Here is an 8,302-nt window from a genome sequence, read left to right as displayed (position 1 = left end):
CACTGGAAGTGTAGAAGAGAGGGTATTAGTAATGGATGCCTGCTGTCCAAATATGGGGTTTTATACCAGGTGTGAATTTGTCTATGTACATGCATATCCTTCATATCAGATTTACTGTGCATCAAGGGAAATGGGGAACAATGTACACTGGCCTTTGGGAAGGTTTCTTTTTTTTGCGATGAATTCACAGTACATATCTACTCAAGACTCAACAGTTGTGAGGGAAATGCATTTAGCCTATTGCAGGTAATACTGTGCAAGCACTTGTAAAAGTGCTGTAGCATATGTCTTTCACAGGGCCTGGAGGAATGATTAGTTGTCCAATGGGATACACTGATTATGGGAGAGATTCACTTTATCTTTGGGAAACTCCCACTTGTCCACAGAAATTGGGAGATTTTTCACTGTCCACAAGGAGTTCGCACGCACTAAGAAGGAATAGTTATTCTAGTATGTTGCTTTCATAATCTAATACTACTTGTATCTATTTTAATTTTCTTAAAGATCATTCCTACTTCCATACTAGGTTGACTCAGAATTGAAGAAAATTTTATAAGGCCATTATGCTATGCACATCAGGTAGACGCTAAGTCTGGGAAAATTTTGTACTCAAGAGAGAGTTTATACTGTCCACTTAGGTAGACAGTTGGGGAATGGTGTATGCTGTCACAAAAGAGTTTCACAGCTGCCACAGGAAGTTCCCTTATGCATGCAGATGTAAACTGTGTTACCTTTGTGATAGATCCAAAAATTACACTATCCATAGGAAGGCTAATACTGGGCAAGTTCACACTGCCATAGGAGCTTAAGTTATGTTTGAGGGAGATTTCTATTGATCAGAATGGGTTTCATGTTGCAAGATCAGTTAGCATCAGAAGTGAGGGAGAATTAGACTGGGGGGAAGTCTGTACTCTCCACAAAGGAACTCATCCTCCCTAGACTATTCTGCTGCAGTGAAAGAGGGTCTCCACTATCAGGGACTGTCTCTGGCTGTGATGTGTTTATTATTTGTTTGTTTGCTTATTACAGTACTGGGGATGGAACACAGGGCCTCATACATGCTAGACAAGCACTCTACTACTGAGCTACATTCCCAATCCCTGGCCTTGATGTATATATAATGTCCACAGAGGGATCCCCATTGCTTATGCAAGTTATATCATGCATGAAAGAAACCTATCAGTGGGAATTCACAATGTCAAAGGCCTATTTCCCTTGTCATGTCAGAGAGGAAAGCAGGGAGCTGCACCCTGTCCCTGGGAAAATTACATAAACCATAGTTAACTTAGTTACACAGTTCATTAAGATTACACTGTCATTGGGGTGAGGGGTGATGTTACAGGAGGTAGAATAACACAGGTCTAACCAGGCTGCCTGCCCTCAGGTCAAATCCCAGCTGGGCTTCTTCCCAGCTATGTGATGTTGAGAAGGTCACTTAATTCCTCTGTGCCTTGATTTCCACCCTTTTTTAAAAGGCGATAATAAGTCTATGGGTGTACTTCAGTGGCAGAGAACTGACCTGGCATGAGTCTGTGGGTTCCATCACCAGCACTACAAAAAATAAAATAATTTTAAAAAATTAAATAATTAGATAACATGTAATAATAATAATAATAATAATAATAATAAGTTAACATGTACAAAACATTTAGAAGAGTGTAAGCATGTGCTATTACAAAGTAGCTGGGCACAGTGGCTCATGCCGGTAATCCTAGCAACTTGGAAGGCTGAGGCAAGGCCCTCAGCAGTTTAGCAAGACCCTTTCTCAAAATAAAAAATAAAATAAAGGGCTGGGGATGTGGCTAGGTGAGTAAGCATCCCTGGGTTCAATCCCTGGTATCAAAAAATATAAAATATTTTAAAAAGGGTTTCAAATGAGACCCTAGATTTGATTCCTAGTATTGCTAAATAAATGAAATAAATTTAAAGAAATGATATGTGTTTAAGGAGATACTGCAACCTGATTTGTACATGACACAATGTATTTATGTATTGAAATATCACATGATACCCCACACATGTGTGCAGTCTTTATGTTTTTTTTTTTGTTTTTGTTCAACACTGGGGATTAAACCCAGAGCTATATCCCCAGCCTTTTTTTTTTAGTATATAATTTTTAGTTGTAGATGGACATACTAACTTTATTTATTTATTTTTTATGTGGTGCTGAGGAATGAAGCCAGTTCCTTACACATGCTAAGCAAGTGCTCCATCACTGAGCCACAACCCCAGCCTTCCCCAGCCCTATTTTATGTTTTTATTTTGAAACAGGGTCTCACTCAGTTGCTTAAGGCCTTACTAAATTGCTAAGGCTAGCCTCGAACTTGTGATTCTCATGCCTCAGCCTGTCGAGTTGCTAGGATTACAGGTGAGCACCACCATACCCAACAGTTTTTAAGTATCATTTAAAATAAATAAATTTAATTTAAAAAATAAAATAGGCTGGAGATATGACTCAGTAATAGTGTGCTTAGCATATACAAGACCCTATGTTCAAACCCTAGCACCCCCCCAAAAAAATTAAGCAAATTAAATTAAAAAATAAATTAATAAATAAAGAAAGAAAAAGATCAGTGTAAGCAGAGTAAGTTCTCAAAAATATTAGCTTATTGTGATTACTTTTTTTTTTATTTTTTGGTACTGGGGATTGAACCCAGGAGCACTCTACCCCTGAGCTACATCCCCAACTCTTTTTTTTTTTAAATAATAATGTATGGGGGCAGGGGATGTGGCTCAGTGGTAGAGCGTTTGCCTAGCACATGCGAGGCCCTGGGTTCAATCCTCAGCACCACATAAAAAAATAAATAAAATAAAGATATTGTGTCCAACTATAAATAAAAACTAAATATTTTTAATAATAATAATGTATGGGGCTGGGGATGTGGCTCAAGTGGTAGCGCGCTCTCCTGGCATGCGTGCCTGGGTCGGGTTCGATCCTCAGCACCACATACAAACAAAGATGTTGTGTCCGCTGAAAAACTAAAAAAATAATAAATAAAAATTCTCTCTCTCTCTCTCTCTCTCTCTAAAATAAATAAATAAATAATAATAATAATGTATGTGTTTTGTTTTATCTTTTGTGGTGCTGGAATTTGAACATACCCAACTCTTTTTAGTTTTTGAGATAGGATTTCAGCTCAGTTATTGAAGCTGGCCTTGAGCTTGCTATTCTCCTACCTCAGCCTCCCAAATCACTGGAATTGCAGGTGTGCATCCTCCATGCCCAGCAAACTCATATTGTCTTAATATGTTTGTGTAGAAGGGAAGTTGGATTTTTGTAAGAGAAGTAAATTTTGGCTGGGATCAGATCATACAATGTTATAAAGATTACAAACTCCCAGATTTGAGAGGACAATCACCCCCCTTATGTATGGGGGAGGCTTCTATTTATGGGTTCACCCTCTTTAGAGGGTTGCATTGTCACCAACTATCCATGAGGATCTCTCTGTGTATGGGGCTATATTTATCATATTACATTGGGTATCTGGGGGTTCATTATTTAATCCTGGGCTTATTCATTCATCATTAAATAGAACATGAAATTTCTACCTGCATATAAGAGTTTCTTTCTCTATAATGTTAATGAAATTGACATACTAATATTAGGGTCTGTTGCAACCATTGATGAGTCTAAATTGTTCACACTCTATAACGTACCCAATGGTGGTCCACCCAGGGGAGTGGCATTGCCCATGGGTTGTACCGTGTAAAGCCATGTGATTATGGGGTTACGCTGTTCACACTGTGTACACTGAGTCACATTGTTTATGGAAGTGACCCTATTTATTTATTTACTTTTTGATACTGGGAATTGAATTCAGGGGCACTCAACCACTGAGCCACATCCCCAGCCCTATTTTGTATTTTATTAGAGACAGGATCTCATTGAGGTGCTTAGTGCCTCACTGTTGCTGAGGCTGGCTTTGAACTTGTGATCCTCCTGCTTCAGCCTCCTGAGCCGCTGGAATTACAGGCATGTGCCACTGCACCCAGTTGGAAGTGACCCCATTTATATGTTTGTCTACTCTGTGCATATGGGGTTACCCAGGTTATGGGAGTTGATCCAGTTGAGAGAAGAATTTTTATCATGTTAAAGAAGTAATATTAGCTAATTAGCTGGGTACAGTTGTGTACACTTGTAGTCCCAGCACCTCAGGAGGGTGAAGTAGGAGGATCATAAGTTTGAGGCTAGCCTCAGCACTTGGTGAGATCCTGTCTCAAAATAAAAAAATAAAATAAAATAAAAAGGGGCTTGGATGTGGCTTTTTGGTAGAGCACTTGCCTGGCATATCTGAGGCACTGGGTTAAATTCTCAGCACCGCATATAAACAGGTGAATAAAATAAAAGGGCCATCAACAACTAAAATATATTTAAAATTTTTTAAATATATTAAAAAATGGGGCTGGGGATGTGGCTCAAGCGGTAGCGCGCTCGCCTGGCATGCGTGCGGCCCAGGTTCGATCCTCAGCACCACATACAAACGAAGATGTTGTGTCTGCCTAGAACTAAGAATAAATAAATGTTAAAATTCTCTCTCTCTCTGTCCCCCTCTCTCTTTAAAAAGAAAATTAAAAAAAAATATATTAAAAAATAAAAAGGGAGAGCATGTAGCTCAGTGGTAAAACCCCTTGGTTCAGGAGTGGAGGAGGAGGAGGAGGAGGAGGGGTGATTGTTGTTGTATTGCCTCTGGTAGATCATCTAATGAGGGAATTACATGGGAACATACATTGTTTATATACTGTCTCACCAGTTACATGGAGCTCAGGATATTTATGAGGGTCATACTATCTTTATGGGGGGTACATTATTTATGAGGATCACACTACATATATGGGAATTCACACTTTTTTGAGTTTCTGGGATTTCCACTGTGTGTCTGAGAGCTACATCACACATTTGGGATTATATTGGTTGTAGACACTGCCATCTGCATGGTTTTCAAACTATCATGAGGCTGTACCACTGTATGTGGTGGACTCTGTTCACTTCAAGTGCATATTGTCAATCTATTTAATGCCAGACAAAGGGCTAGGCACCTGTGATAAGGCAGGGAAAAAAATAGGGCAAATGCTGGTCTTCATGGAGCTGATATTTGAGAGGACAATCACCCCCCTTATATATGGGGGAGGCTTCTATTTATGGGTTCACCCTCTTTAGAGGGTTGCATTGTCACCAATTGTCCATTAAGATCCCTCTGTGTATGGGGCTATATTTATCATATTGCAGTATCTGGGGGTTCACTGTTTAACCATGGGCTTATTCATTCATCATAGATTACCAGACATTTGTGCCAACTTTGGGGACTAATGCAGGAAGCAAAACAAGTGAAAAATCTCTGGTCTCATTGAGTGTGATGGCACAGGTCTGTAATCCCAATGGCTGGGGAGGCTGAGGCAGGAGGATCCCAAGTTCAAAGTTGCCTCAGCAATTTAGTAAGGCCCTAAGCAACTTAGCAAGACCCTCTGTCAAAATAAAATATAAAAAGAACTGGCAATGTGTCTCAGTGGTTAAGGACCCCTGTGTTCAGAATCTGGTACCAAAAAGAAAAAAAAATCCTTTGGTCTCTTAGAGCTTACCATAGGGGAAGGGATTCAGGCAGTAAGGTAATAACGTTATGGAATATATATATATATATATATATATATATATATATATATATATATATATATATATATGTCAGGAAAGGATTTTCTGTGGAGAAAAATAACAGAGAAGGATGTAGAAAGGGGGCTGAAATTTAAAATCAAGTTGTCAGGCAGGGTCTTATTGGGATGCTTGTTTGTGAGTAAGAGTCTGAAGGGGATGAAGGACAGAGCTATGTAGGCATCTTGGGGAAAATCTTTCCTGTTGGATGGATCAGCATAGGCAAAGTCCCTGAGCCAGGAACGGGCCTGACATGTCCAAGGGACAGCAAAGAGACAAAGTGGAACTGAAGTGGAAATGATTGGGAAAGCTGGGAGGTGAGCTCCAGATGGGCCTCACAGACCATTGCAAGTCTTTGCAAGACCATTGCATGATTTTTACTCCCAATGAGTAGAGGGGCCACTGGGAGGTTTGGGGCAGCAAAGAAATGTGATCTGATTTTTGGGGATCCCTCTGTCTATGGGTGGAGTGTAGACTAGAGGCCAGTGGCAGCAGGAAGTACGGTGAGAATATCCCAGACCAGGGAGAGGGTGGTGATCAATGGAGTAGCAATTTTAGTGGAAGTAGGTACACACCTGTTTTAGCTCCTCTGGAGGGTTAGGTGGGAAGATCACTTGAGTGCAGGAGTTCAAGGCCAGCCTGAGCAACATCGGGAGACCTGTTGTCAAAAAAAGGAACAGAAAAGGGGAAAAAGGGAGCCGATTCTGGAATAGCTGAAGATAGAACTTCTGGAAATTCCTTTCACTTTGGATGTTGGATGAGAGAAAAGGCACAATGATGATTCCAAAATATTCATTCTGAGCAACCAGCAAAATGGAGTTGCATGTTCCTGAGAGATGTATAGAGTTGGAGTTCAGGGAAGAGTCTCTAGCTAGAGATAAAAATGTGGCAGTAATCAGGGTTGGGGATGTGGCTCAGTGGTAGAGCACTCACCTAGCATGTGTGAGGCACTGGGTTTGATCCTCAGCACCACATAAAAATAAAATAAAGTTATTGTGTCCACTTATAACTAAAAAGTAATTATTTTTTAAAAAAATGTGGCAGTAGTTAGCTAGACATAGTGTATCTCCCACAAGATGGAGCCATGCAGGAATGAGTGTAAATGATGAGTGTAAATGGGGGAGTAGAGGGCCTGGGATGGAGCCTGAGGCCTCCCACATCTGAATCAGGGAGAGGAGAATGGATGATACTATAGGGAAGTTACATCCTCTGCTTAGAAAGAGTCCACCATTTGTGGTGTCTACTATGTCTACTGTTGGGTGGGTCATACTGCTGTTAAGGGAAGTACAATGCTTTAATGGTCTGTCTCCCCCATTCCCCCTCATGCTGGGGACTGAACCCAGGATCTTGTGCATGCTAGGCAAGTGCTCTATCAGTAGGCTACTACTCCTACTCTTTATTCTTAGGGTCTTGAGGTCTTGATGGTTCATTGTTGCTCATATGGCTGAAGAGTGGGTTGTCCACATAGTTTCCTTTTCAGAAGTGAGGAGACGAGTCTGAAATGTTGGGACTCACTATGCATCATGGCACACACATAAAATCTCAGTGCCTCAGGAAGCTGAGGCAGGAGAATCACAAGTTCAAGTCCAGCCTCTGTAACTTAGTGAGGCCATCAACAGTTTAGCAAGACCCTGTCTCAAAATTAAAAAATAAAACGGACTGGAGATATGGCTCAGTGGTAAAATGTCCCTGGGTTCAATCCCCAGTACCAAAAAAAAAAAAAAAAAAAAAATGAGTCTTCTGTAGGGACAGGTCCTGTCAATGCCTCTGCCTGACAACAGCAGGTTAAATATTATCTGTGCCAGGGTGGCAAACTGGAACAAGGACTACCAGGGCTATGGGAGGAGGGGTGTCCTCACTGTCTGGACAGAGTTGTTTATACCTTTCATCGCAAGTGTGTCCTGAGTACAGAAGAGGCTACACTTTTCACTGGGTATGTGAAGGCTTTCCATAGTGAAATGAGGGTAGGGGTGACCTCTAGTTCATTGGAGCTAAATCACCAATAGTTGGACTGCATGGCCTCTCTTCAAGGACTGAACAGGGGTGAACTTTTTTTTTTTTTGGTGGTTTTTTTTTTTTTTTTTTTTTTTTTTTTTTTTGTGTGTGTGTGTGTGTGTTTTGGTACTGACAATTGACTCAAGGGGCACTTTACTTTACTTCCCAGGCTCCCCCTTTTTTTGATACCAGGGATTGAACCAGGGTGGGAGTGTGGGGGTCAAAGGGCTTAACCACTGAGTCACATCCCAGTCCTTTATTTTTTATTTTGGACAGGGTCTGGATAAGTTGCTTAGGGCCTCACTAAGTTGCTGAGGCTGACCTAGAACCTGCAATCTTCCTGCTTCAGCCTCCTGAGTTTCTAGGATTGCAGATGTGATCTACCATGCCCAGGCCTTTTGGATTTTTATTTTATTTTTTAAATATTTTTTTAGTTGTTGATGGACTTGTAAAAAATCTATTTATTTATTTGTATGTGGGCTGAGAATCGAACCCAGTGCCTCACACATGTGAGGCAAGAGCTCTATCACTGAGCCACAAACCCAGACCCTGGGTTTTTATTTTGAAATAAGGTTCACTAAATTGCTGAGCTTGAGGGCTGGGGATGTGGCTCAAGCGGTAGCGCACTCGCCTGGCATGCGTGCGGCCCGGGTTCGATCCTCA

The sequence above is a fragment of the Spermophilus citellus genome, assembly GCF_964194105.1.
Source record: "Spermophilus citellus genome assembly, chromosome: 18".
NCBI classification, from domain to species: domain Eukaryota; kingdom Metazoa; phylum Chordata; class Mammalia; order Rodentia; family Sciuridae; genus Spermophilus; species Spermophilus citellus.
Note: the sequence above shows the minus strand (reverse complement) of the source record.